Genomic DNA, 12,500 nt, shown 5'->3' on the forward strand with positions numbered 1-12,500 from the left:
ATTCCTGGGAGCATTTTAATGATTAACCAAGATGGCGTCATGAGTACAACGCCTACCTTTGATATCAATTCCTGGGAGCATTTTAATGATTAACCAAGATGGCGTCATGAGTACAACGCCTACCTTTGATATCAATTCCTGGGAGCATTTTAATGATTAACCAAGATGGCGTCATGAGTACAACGCCTGCCTTTGATATCAATTCCTGGGAGCATTTTAATGATTAACCAAGATGGCGTCATGAGTACAACGCCTGCCTTTGATATCAATTCCTGGGAGCATTTTAATGATTAACCAAGATGGCGTCATGAGTACAACGCCTACCTTTGATATCAATTCCTGGGAGCATTTTAATGATTAACCAAGATGGCGTCATGAGTACAACGCCTGCCTTTGATATCAATTCCTGGGAGCATTTTAATGATTAACCAAGATGGCGTCATGAGTACAACGCCTGCCTTTGATATCAATTCCTGGGAGCATTTTAATAATTAACCAAGATGGCGTCATGAGTACAACGCCTGCCTTTGATATCAATTCCTGGGAGCATTTTAATGATTAACCAAGATGGCGTCATGAGTACAACGCCTACCTTTGATATCAATTCCTGGGAGCATTTTAATGATTAACCAAGATGGCGTCATGAGTACAACGCCTACCTTTGATATCAATTCCTGGGAGCATTTTAATGATTAACCAAGATGGCGTCATGAGTACAACGCCTGCCTTTGATATCAATTCCTGGGAGCATTTTAATGATTAACCAAGATGGCGTCATGAGTACAACGCCTACCTTTGATATCAATTCCTGGGAGCATTTTAATGATTAACCAAGATGGCGTCATGAGTACAACGCCTGCCTTTGATATCAATTCCTGGGAGCATTTTAATGATTAACCAAGATGGCGTCATGAGTACAACGCCTGCCTTTGATATCAATTCCTGGGAGCATTTTAATAATTAACCAAGATGGCGTCATGAGTACAACGCCTACCTTTGATATCAATTCCTGGGAGCATTTTAATGATTAACCAAGATGGCGTCATGAGTACAACGCCTACCTTTGATATCAATTCCTGGGAGCATTTTAATGATTAACCAAGATGGCGTCATGAGTACAACGCCTACCTTTGATATCAATTCCTGGGAGCATTTTAATGATTAACCAAGATGGCGTCATGAGTACAACGCCTACCTTTGATATCAATTCCTGGGAGCATTTTAATGATTAACCAAGATGGCGTCATGAGTACAACGCCTACCTTTGATATCAATTCCTGGGAGCATTTTAATGATTAACCAAGATGGCGTCATGAGTACAACGCCTACCTTTGATATTAATTCCTGGGAGCATTTTAATGATTAACCAAGATGGCGTCATGAGTACAACGCCTACCTTTGATATCAATTCCTGGGAGCATTTTAATGATTAACCAAGATGGCGTCATGAGTACAACGCCTACCTTTGATATCAATTCCTGGGAGCATTTTAATGATTAACCAAGATGGCGTCATGAGTACAACGCCTGCCTTTGATATCAATTCCTGGGAGCATTTTAATGATTAACCAAGATGGCGTCATGAGTACAACGCCTGCCTTTGATATTAATTCCTGGGAGCATTTTAATGATTAACCAAGATGGCGTCATGAGTACAACGCCTACCTTTGATATCAATTCCTGGGAGCATTTTAATGATTAACCAAGATGGCGTCATGAGTACAACGCCTGCCTTTGATATTAATTCCTGGGAGCATTTTGATAATTAACCAAGATGGCGTCATGAGTACAACGCCTACCTTTGATATCAATTCCTGGGAGCATTTTAATGATTAACCAAGATGGCGTCATGAGTACAACGCCTGCCTTTGATATCAATTCCTGGGAGCATTTTAATGATTAACCAAGATGGCGTCATGAGTACAACGCCTGCCTTTGATATCAATTCCTGGGAGCATTTTAATGATTAACCAAGATGGCGTCATGAGTACAACGCCTGCCTTTGATATTAATTCCTGGGAGCATTTTAATGATTAACCAAGATGGCGTCATGAGTACAACGCCTACCTTTGATATCAATTCCTGGGAGCATTTTAATGATTAACCAAGATGGCGTCATGAGTACAACGCCTGCCTTTGATATTAATTCCTGGGAGCATTTTAATGATTAACCAAGATGGCGTCATGAGTACAACGCCTGCCTTTGATATCAATTCCTGGGAGCATTTTAATGATTAACCAAGATGGCGTCATGAGTACAACGCCTGCCTTTGATATCAATTCCTGGGAGCATTTTAATGATTAACCAAGATGGCGTCATGAGTACAACGCCTGCCTTTGATATCAATTCCTGGGAGCATTTTAATGATTAACCAAGATGGCGTCATGAGTACAACGCCTACCTTTGATATCAATTCCTGGGAGCATTTTAATGATTAACCAAGATGGCGTCATGAGTACAACGCCTACCTTTGATATCAATTCCTGGGAGCATTTTAATAATTAACCAAGATGGCGTCATGAGTACAACGCCTACCTTTGATATCAATTCCTGGGAGCATTTTAATGATTAACCAAGATGGCGTCATGAGTACAACGCCTACCTTTGATATTAATTCCTGGGAGCATTTTAATGATTAACCAAGATGGCGTCATGAGTACAACGCCTACCTTTGATATCAATTCCTGGGAGCATTTTAATGATTAACCAAGATGGCGTCATGAGTACAACGCCTACCTTTGATATCAATTCCTGGGAGCATTTTAATGATTAACCAAGATGGCGTCATGAGTACAACGCCTGCCTTTGATATCAATTCCTGGGAGCATTTTAATAATTAACCAAGATGGCGTCATGAGTACAACGCCTACCTTTGATATCAATTCCTGGGAGCATTTTAATGATTAACCAAGATGGCGTCATGAGTACAACGCCTACCTTTGATATCAATTCCTGGGAGCATTTTAATAATTAACCAAGATGGCGTCATGAGTACAACGCCTACCTTTGATATCAATTCCTGGGAGCATTTTAATGATTAACCAAGATGGCGTCATGAGTACAACGCCTACCTTTGATATCAATTCCTGGGAGCATTTTAATAATTAACCAAGATGGCGTCATGAGTACAACGCCTGCCTTTGATATCAATTCCTGGGAGCATTTTAATAATTAACCAAGATGGCGTCATGAGTACAACGCCTACCTTTGATATCAATTCCTGGGAGCATTTTAATGATTAACCAAGATGGCGTCATGAGTACAACGCCTACCTTTGATATCAATTCCTGGGAGCATTTTAATAATTAACCAAGATGGCGTCATGAGTACAACGCCTGCCTTTGATATCAATTCCTGGGAGCATTTTAATAATTAACCAAGATGGCGTCATGAGTACAACGCCTGCCTTTGATATCAATTCCTGGGAGCATTTTAATAATTAACCAAGATGGCGTCATGAGTACAACGCCTACCTTTGATATCAATTCCTGGGAGCATTTTAATGATTAACCAAGATGGCGTCATGAGTACAACGCCTACCTTTGATATCAATTCCTGGGAGCATTTTAATAATTAACCAAGATGGCGTCATGAGTACAACGCCTACCTTTGATATCAATTCCTGGGAGCATTTTAATGATTAACCAAGATGGCGTCATGAGTACAACGCCTACCTTTGATATTAATTCCTGGGAGCATTTTAATGATTAACCAAGATGGCGTCATGAGTACAACGCCTACCTTTGATATCAATTCCTGGGAGCATTTTAATGATTAACCAAGATGGCGTCATGAGTACAACGCCTACCTTTGATATCAATTCCTGGGAGCATTTTAATGATTAACCAAGATGGCGTCATGAGTACAACGCCTACCTTTGATATTAATTCCTGGGAGCATTTTAATGATTAACCAAGATGGCGTCATGAGTACAACGCCTACCTTTGATATTAATTCCTAGGAGCATTTTAATGATTAACCAAGATGGCGTCATGAGTACAACGCCTGCCTTTGATATCAATTCCTGGGAGCATTTTAATAATTAACCAAGATGGCGTCATGAGTACAACGCCTACCTTTGATATCAATTCCTGGGAGCATTTTAATGATTAACCAAGATGGCGTCATGAGTACAACGCCTACCTTTGATATTAATTCCTGGGAGCATTTTAATGATTAACCAAGATGGCGTCATGAGTACAACGCCTACCTTTGATATCAATTCCTGGGAGCATTTTAATAATTAACCAAGATGGCGTCATGAGTACAACGCCTACCTTTGATATCAATTCCTGGGAGCATTTTAATGATTAACCAAGATGGCGTCATGAGTACAACGCCTACCTTTGATATCAATTCCTGGGAGCATTTTAATGATTAACCAAGATGGCGTCATGAGTACAACGCCTGCCTTTGATATCAATTCCTGGGAGCATTTTAATGATTAACCAAGATGGCGTCATGAGTACAACGCCTGCCTTTGATATCAATTCCTGGGAGCATTTTAATGATTAACCAAGATGGCGTCATGAGTACAACGCCTACCTTTGATATCAATTCCTGGGAGCATTTTAATGATTAACCAAGATGGCGTCATGAGTACAACGCCTGCCTTTGATATCAATTCCTGGGAGCATTTTGATAATCAACCAAGATGGCGTCATGAGTACAACGCCTGCCTTTGATATCAATTCCTGGGAGCATTTTAATAATTAACCAAGATGGCGTCATGAGTACAACGCCTACCTTTGATATCAATTCCTGGGAGCATTTTAATGATTAACCAAGATGGCGTCATGAGTACAACGCCTACCTTTGATATCAATTCCTGGGAGCATTTTAATAATTAACCAAGATGGCGTCATGAGTACAACGCCTACCTTTGATATCAATTCCTGGGAGCATTTTAATGATTAACCAAGATGGCGTCATGAGTACAACGCCTACCTTTGATATCAATTCCTGGGAGCATTTTAATAATTAACCAAGATGGCGTCATGAGTACAACGCCTACCTTTGATATCAATTCCTGGGAGCATTTTAATGATTAACCAAGATGGCGTCATGAGTACAACGCCTACCTTTGATATCAATTCCTGGGAGCATTTTAATAATTAACCAAGATGGCGTCATGAGTACAACGCCTACCTTTGATATCAATTCCTGGGAGCATTTTAATAATTAACCAAGATGGCGTCATGAGTACAACGCCTACCTTTGATATTAATTCCTGGGAGCATTTTAATGATTAACCAAGATGGCGTCATGAGTACAACGCCTACCTTTGATATCAATTCCTGGGAGCATTTTAATGATTAACCAAGATGGCGTCATGAGTACAACGCCTACCTTTGATATCAATTCCTGGGAGCATTTTAATAATTAACCAAGATGGCGTCATGAGTACAACGCCTACCTTTGATATTAATTCCTGGGAGCATTTTAATGATTAACCAAGATGGCGTCATGAGTACAACGCCTACCTTTGATATCAATTCCTGGGAGCATTTTAATAATTAACCAAGATGGCGTCATGAGTACAACGCCTACCTTTGATATTAATTCCTGGGAGCATTTTAATAATTAACCAAGATGGCGTCATGAGTACAACGCCTACCTTTGATATTAATTCCTGGGAGCATTTTAATGATTAACCAAGATGGCGTCATGAGTACAACGCCTACCTTTGATATTAATTCCTGGGAGCATTTTAATAATTAACCAAGATGGCGTCATGAGTACAACGCCTACCTTTGATATTAATTCCTGGGAGCATTTTAATGATTAACCAAGATGGCGTCATGAGTACAACGCCTGCCTTTGATATCAATTCCTGGGAGCATTTTAATGATTAACCAAGATGGCGTCATGAGTACAACGCCTGCCTTTGATATCAATTCCTGGGAGCATTTTAATGATTAACCAAGATGGCGTCATGAGTACAACGCCTACCTTTGATATCAATTCCTGGGAGCATTTTAATGATTAACCAAGATGGCGTCATGAGTACAACGCCTGCCTTTGATATCAATTCCTGGGAGCATTTTAATGATTAACCAAGATGGCGTCATGAGTACAACGCCTACCTTTGATATCAATTCCTGGGAGCATTTTAATGATTAACCAAGATGGCGTCATGAGTACAACGCCTACCTTTGATATCAATTCCTGGGAGCATTTTGATAATTAACCAAGATGGCGTCATGAGTACAACGCCTGCCTTTGATATCAATTCCTGGGAGCATTTTAATAATTAACCAAGATGGCGTCATGAGTACAACGCCTACCTTTGATATCAATTCCTGGGAGCATTTTAATGATTAACCAAGATGGCGTCATGAGTACAACGCCTACCTTTGATATCAATTCCTGGGAGCATTTTAATGATTAACCAAGATGGCGTCATGAGTACAACGCCTGCCTTTGATATCAATTCCTGGGAGCATTTTAATGATTAACCAAGATGGCGTCATGAGTACAACGCCTGCCTTTGATATCAATTCCTGGGAGCATTTTAATGATTAACCAAGATGGCGTCATGAGTACAACGCCTACCTTTGATATCAATTCCTGGGAGCATTTTAATGATTAACCAAGATGGCGTCATGAGTACAACGCCTACCTTTGATATCAATTCCTGGGAGCATTTTAATGATTAACCAAGATGGCGTCATGAGTACAACGCCTGCCTTTGATATCAATTCCTGGGAGCATTTTAATGATTAACCAAGATGGCGTCATGAGTACAACGCCTACCTTTGATATCAATTCCTGGGAGCATTTTAATGATTAACCAAGATGGCGTCATGAGTACAACGCCTACCTTTGATATCAATTCCTGGGAGCATTTTAATGATTAACCAAGATGGCGTCATGAGTACAACGCCTACCTTTGATATCAATTCCTGGGAGCATTTTAATGATTAACCAAGATGGCGTCATGAGTACAACGCCTACCTTTGATATCAATTCCTGGGAGCATTTTAATAATTAACCAAGATGGCGTCATGAGTACAACGGCTTAACCAAGATGGCGTCATGAGTACAACGCCTACCTTTGATATCAATTCCTGGGAGCATTTTAATGATTAACCAAGATGGCGTCATGAGTACAACGCCTACCTTTGATATCAATTCCTGGGAGCATTTTAATGATTAACCAAGATGGCGTCATGAGTACAACGCCTACCTTTGATATCAATTCCTGGGAGCATTTTAATGATTAACCAAGATGGCGTCATGAGTACAACGCCTGCCTTTGATATCAATTCCTGGGAGCATTTTAATGATTAACCAAGATGGCGTCATGAGTACAACGCCTACCTTTGATATCAATTCCTGGGAGCATTTTAATGATTAACCAAGATGGCGTCATGAGTACAACGCCTGCCTTTGATATCAATTCCTGGGAGCATTTTAATGATTAACCAAGATGGCGTCATGAGTACAACGCCTACCTTTGATATCAATTCCTGGGAGCATTTTAATGATTAACCAAGATGGCGTCATGAGTACAACGCCTGCCTTTGATATCAATTCCTGGGAGCATTTTAATGATTAACCAAGATGGCGTCATGAGTACAACGCCTGCCTTTGATATCAATTCCTGGGAGCATTTTAATGATTAACCAAGATGGCGTCATGAGTACAACGCCTGCCTTTGATATCAATTCCTGGGAGCATTTTAATAATTAACCAAGATGGCGTCATGAGTACAACGCCTACCTTTGATATCAATTCCTGGGAGCATTTTAATAATTAACCAAGATGGCGTCATGAGTACAACGCCTGCCTTTGATATCAATTCCTGGGAGCATTTTAATGATTAACCAAGATGGCGTCATGAGTACAACGCCTACCTTTGATATCAATTCCTGGGAGCATTTTAATGATTAACCAAGATGGCGTCATGAGTACAACGCCTACCTTTGATATCAATTCCTGGGAGCATTTTAATGATTAACCAAGATGGCGTCATGAGTACAACGACCGCCTTTGATATTAATTCCTGGGAGCATTTTAATGATTAACCAAGATGGCGTCATGAGTACAACGCCTACCTTTGATATTAATTCCTGGGAGCATTTTAATAATCAACCAAGATGGCGTCATGAGTACAACGCCTGCCTTTGATATCAATTCCTGGGAGCATTTTAATGATTAACCAAGATGGCGTCATGAGTACAACGCCTACCTTTGATATCAATTCCTGGGAGCATTTTAATGATTAACCAAGATGGCGTCATGAGTACAACGACCGCCTTTGATATTAATTCCTGGGAGCATTTTAATAATTAACCAAGATGGCGTCATGAGTACAACGACCGCCTTTGATATCAATTCCTGGGAGCATTTTAATGATCAACCAAGATGGCGTCATGAGTACAACGCCTACCTTTGATATCAATTCCTGGGAGCATTTTAATGATTAACCAAGATGGCGTCATGAGTACAACGCCTACCTTTGATATTAATTCCTGGGAGCATTTTGATAATTAACCAAGATGGGGTAATGAGTACAACGCTTACCTTTGATATTAATTCCTGGGAGCATTTTAATGATTAACCAAGATGGCGTCATGAGTACAACGACCGCCTTTGATATCAATTCCTGGGAGCATTTTAATAATTAACCAAGATGGCGTCATGAGTACAACGCCTACCTTTGATATCAATTCCTGGGAGCATTTTAATGATTAACCAAGATGGCGTCATGAGTACAACGCCTACCTTTGATATCAATTCCTGGGAGCATTTTAATGATTAACCAAGATGGCGTCATGAGTACAACGCCTACCTTTGATATTAATTCCTGGGAGCATTTTAATGATTAACCAAGATGGCGTCATGAGTACAACGCCTACCTTTGATATCAATTCCTGGGAGCATTTTAATAATTAACCAAGATGGCGTCATGAGTACAACGCCTACCTTTGATATTAATTCCTGGGAGCATTTTAATGATTAACCAAGATGGCGTCATGAGTACAACGCCTACCTTTGATATCAATTCCTGGGAGCATTTTAATGATTAACCAAGATGGCGCCATGAGTACAACGCCTGCCTTTGATATCAATTCCTGGGAGCATTTTAATGATTAACCAAGATGGCGTCATGAGTACAACGCCTACCTTTGATATTAATTCCTGGGAGCATTTTAATGATCAACCAAGATGGCGTCATGAGTACAACGCCTACCTTTGATATCAATTCCTGGGAGCATTTTAATGATTAACCAAGATGGCGTCATGAGTACAACGCCTGCCTTTGATATCAATTCCTGGGAGCATTTTAATGATTAACCAAGATGGCGTCATGAGTACAACGACCGCCTTTGATATCAATTCCTGGGAGCATTTTAATAATTAACCAAGATGGCGTCATGAGTACAACGCCTGCCTTTGATATCAATTCCTGGGAGCATTTTAATGAGTAACCAAGATGGCGTCATGAGTACAACGCCTGCCTTTGATATCAATTCCTGGGAGCATTTTAATAATTAACCAAGATGGCGTCATGAGTACAACGCCTACCTTTGATATCAATTCCTGGGAGCATTTTAATGATTAACCAAGATGGCGTCATGAGTACAACGCCTACCTTTGATATCAATTCCTGGGAGCATTTTAATGATTAACCAAGATGGCGTCATGAGTACAACGCCTACCTTTGATATCAATTCCTGGGAGCATTTTGATAATTAACCAAGATGGCGTCATGAGTACAACGCCTACCTTTGATATCAATTCCTGGGAGCATTTTAATGATTAACCAAGATGGCGTCATGAGTACATCGCCTACCTTTGATATCAATTCCTGGGAGCATTTTAATGATTAACCAAGATGGCGTCATGAGTACAACGACCGCCTTTGATATCAATTCCTGGGAGCATTTTAATGATTAACCAAGATGGCGTCATGAGTACATCGCCTACCTTTGATATCAATTCCTGGGAGCATTTTAATGATTAACCAAGATGGCGTCATGAGTACAACGACCGCCTTTGATATCAATTCCTGGGAGCATTTTAATGATTAACCAAGATGGCGTCATGAGTACATCGCCTACCTTTGATATCAATTCCTGGGAGCATTTTAATGATTAACCAAGATGGCGTCATGAGTACAACGACCGCCTTTGATATCAATTCCTGGGAGCATTTTAATGATTAACCAAGATGGCGTCATGAGTACATCGCCTACCTTTGATATCAATTCCTGGGAGCATTTTAATGATTAACCAAGATGGCGTCATGAGTACAACGACCGCCTTTGATATCAATTCCTGGGAGCATTTTAATGATTAACCAAGATGGCGTCATGAGTACAACGACCGCCTTTGATATCAATTCCTGGGAGCATTTTAATGATTAACCAAGATGGCGTCATGAGTACAACGCCTACCTTTGATATTAATTCCTGGGAGCATTTTGATAATTAACCAAGATGGCGTCATGAGTACAACGCCTACCTTTGATATCAATTCCTGGGAGCATTTTAATGATTAACCAAGATGGCGTCATGAGTACAACGCCTACCTTTGATATCAATTCCTGGGAGCATTTTAATGATTAACCAAGATGGCGTCATGAGTACAACGACCGCCTTTGATATCAATTCCTGGGAGCATTTTAATGATTAACCAAGATGGCGTCATGAGTACAACGCCTACCTTTGATATCAATTCCTGGGAGCATTTTAATGATTAACCAAGATGGCGTCATGAGTACAACGCCTACCTTTGATATCAATTCCTGGGAGCATTTTAATGATTAACCAAGATGGCGTCATGAGTACAACGACCGCCTTTGATATCAATTCCTGGGAGCATTTTAATGATTAACCAAGATGGCGTCATGAGTACAACGCCTGCCTTTGATATCAATTCCTGGGAGCATTTTAATGATTAACCAAGATGGCGTCATGAGTACAACGCCTACCTTTGATATTAATTCCTGGGAGCATTTTAATGATTAACCAAGATGGCGTCATGAGTACAACGCCTACCTACGAGGCGGGGTACTAGGGTTCGATTCCCTGGTACTTTCGATTTTACTTTCGATCTCGAAGCCATATATATATATATATATATATATATATATATATATATATATATATCAATCTTATTATTGGTACCGACACAAATGGTAATTCCATGATTAAACAATTCAAAAACTTTACGATTTGGCGGAGGTGCGCTGATATCACAAGCTGAGATTTATAACTCTAACCTTCGTATTTTTTGGTTTGATACAGAAATAAAAGAGAGAGAGAGAGAAAGATGTATTAGATTTCGTTCGATAAAAAAAAAAAAAACATAAAAGAGAGAGAGAAAGATTTCGTTCGATAAAAAAACATAAAAGAGAGAGAAAGATAGGTTTCGTTCGATAAAATAAAGATAAAAAACATGAAAAGACGATTTTGCGTTCCACAATTCAAATTATAATCATTGCATAATTACCTCTGCCAAGGAGGCTATGATTTGGTCGCGTTGGTTAGTTTGTTGGTTAGAGGGTTATCAGGATAACAAAAAAAAAGTATGAACAGATTTTTATTTTTTTCCAGATTTTTGTTTTAGCCCAATGTGGATACCATTAAAATTTGTATCTGGATCCTGCACAAGATAACAAGAAAAAAAAAGTTATGAACAATTTTTTGAATTTTTTATCATAGGTGTGTCTTAGCCCAATTTATATGCTATTACTTTTGGTGATAATCTTGATAATGATCCTGTGCATAATTCAAAAAGCTATGTACATGTTATTATCATTATTATTATTATTATTATTATTTTACCCAACTTAGATGCTATCAAATGATTATGATCCGGATTAAGGATTTTTTTCATGAATTCATTAGCATTGCGAGATATATACTATATATATCCCAAAAAAGAACAAATCTAGTGTTCGATCGCCTTTTCCTCTGACTCTATATAACAAATAGCAAAAATAAATAACAACAACTATCATCATGAAAATAATAAACAAAAAATAGAGTAAACGGAAAATAATAATAATTTAGAACGAAAAAAAAATTAAATAAAAATAGCTTCGTTATCCCTATCCGTGATCTGCGTGTGCGGGGGTAAGCGCGCGCCTTGGGGTCTACTGGGATCTCAGTCTCTTCTCTTCTTTGGTGGGGCGGGGATGACCTCGTCTCGTCTGTGACCTTTTGGTGACCTCTGGGGCGTGACGTGTAGGTCGAGTCGATAAGGAAGCGATAGATAGTGTTTTTGGCCTATTGTGATTTTCTAAAAATCTTTTATCTATCTATTTATTTGTTTATTTGAAATAGGTTGGAGGAGACATGAAAAAGATGGGGGTATTTTCTCTCTCTGACTCACGGGAGTAGGAAGTGGAAGGAAAATTAGAATTAGGGAGTAAGAGAGATAAAAGGATAGAAAAGGAAGGTAGAGAAAGAAAGAGAAAACAAAGACGTTCAAAAGGAAAAAAAAAGAAAAAGAAACAAGCAAACAGACGGAATTGAATGAAAACAC

At 39.4% G+C, this 12,500-nt stretch overlaps 1 protein-coding gene across 1 annotated transcript in view; it reads left to right on the plus strand.

Moving 5' to 3' along the window:
* Window positions 1-12,138: 12,138 nt before the first annotated feature.
* Window positions 12,139-12,500, plus strand: part of LOC138865508 (uncharacterized) — a 9,314-nt gene continuing 8,952 nt past the window's right edge. The window contains exon 1 of the mRNA XM_070136192.1: window positions 12,139-12,500. This exon is cut by the window's right edge and continues 162 nt beyond it. The gene's annotated coding sequence lies outside the window, so the exon portion shown is untranslated.

The sequence above is a fragment of the Penaeus vannamei genome, chromosome 21 (genome assembly GCF_042767895.1).
Source record: "Penaeus vannamei isolate JL-2024 chromosome 21, ASM4276789v1, whole genome shotgun sequence".
NCBI lineage: Eukaryota > Metazoa > Arthropoda > Malacostraca > Decapoda > Penaeidae > Penaeus > Penaeus vannamei.